We start from the raw sequence: 1,464 nt of genomic DNA, 5'->3' as shown, positions 1-1,464 counted from the left end.
GTGAGTTAGCCTCTTTTTAGCCTCTGTCTCTTTGGGTCACTGTTTTTGTCTCGCTGTGCTTGAACTCGCTCGTTGTAGCCTTCGCGGCTAACGGGACAACGAGGAAACCACTAGTTGCCGTTTGTAAAACATCGTAATGTTATGGTTTATTTATTTATTTTTATTAGCCGCACATTGCTAACGCGTAACCACTGCCAGCACGTTACCGTTAGCCGTTAGCTCGTCGCAAAATTTAATTGCTTTAGCGGACACACACACGCTGCCTCCTACATAACATGGTTATTTCTATATATATATATATATATATATATATATATATATATAAATTATGTGTTCAAAATAGGTGACTTTTAACCCTGGCGTGTGCTAACAACGCCCACTGCTAGTTTTGAATCAGAGGACACCCACCGAGATGCGCCTCTGATTCCATTATCGGACGCTTTGCTGGCAGAAGACGTTTATGGTCTTACCCCCCAGGTGCTTTTGCCTTCGTTTGTGGAAAATGGACACGTATGAGAAGAAACTGGAAGACGCACCATTTTATTTATTTATTTATTTTTTTAGCTAAAGCGCTGTGCGTAATGCAACAATTGACTGAATCATGCAGTACACACGGCCAATGTTTTATTTTAAAACCGCATAGTTTTTTATTTATTTATTTATTTTTTATTTTTTTGCATTCGAGAGACCATGAGGGCATAAAAGCACGATGCTGGAGCTCTGTCGGATAACGGACCGTTGGAACATACCCGTCTTTGTCTCATTACAGAAATTCTATTCACAGAGAAACAATTGCATATTTCAAAACATGTACACATGATCTGATTATTAGTTTTATCCCAGACACGCCATCTCGTCTATGGGAGATTGCATTCGTGCTGTTGAATGTTTAAAGCACACTACCAGCTGCAACTTTATTTATTTTTTTGGCCTTGTTGCCAGCCTCTTCCCATCCTACCTACGCTTTCAAACCATTTTGCGCACATACCTTTGCAAGCTGGGGCACGACCACCAAGGGTTTCAGCAGCCTTCTTGGCTTCAACCACAAGCGAGGAGGGGCCGATGTGCCTCGTTCAACTCATATTTGTTGTCTTAACTCACACAAGTGTGGAAGGAAATCAGCACTGTATACTGTGAAACATAGGGGAAACTGCTAAAACTGGAGGTAAAGTAAGCAAACTGTATACCTGCTTATCGTATCTTGCGATTAAACACACATAAACACATGGTGGTAACATCACACCAGTTAAATGACAAGGAACAGCCATTTCGATTTGTCTTCAGTGCAACATTTGCATGAGACAAAACAGCCCCCTATTTAACCAGAATGTGCCAATTAGTAAATTGTATTGTATTCCTTTATCCTTTGTTCACTTCATGTCAGAGTCGTAGACACCTTTCATGAGGACACCTGGAAATTTTTTTAGAGGTGGGGAAAATGGTTTGAATACCGACGTTGTTGAC

At 40.8% G+C, this 1,464-nt stretch overlaps 1 protein-coding gene across 1 annotated transcript in view; it reads left to right on the top strand.

Annotated features, from left to right (window-relative positions):
• Positions 1–1,464, top strand: part of LOC144032138 (tyrosine-protein kinase CSK) — a 32,998-nt gene that overhangs the window by 264 nt on the left and 31,270 nt on the right. The window lies entirely within an intron of this gene.

The sequence above is a fragment of the Festucalex cinctus genome, chromosome 12 (genome assembly GCF_051991245.1).
Source record: "Festucalex cinctus isolate MCC-2025b chromosome 12, RoL_Fcin_1.0, whole genome shotgun sequence".
Taxonomy (NCBI): domain Eukaryota; kingdom Metazoa; phylum Chordata; class Actinopteri; order Syngnathiformes; family Syngnathidae; genus Festucalex; species Festucalex cinctus.
Note: the sequence above shows the minus strand (reverse complement) of the source record. Positions and strands in the feature narration are given on the sequence as shown.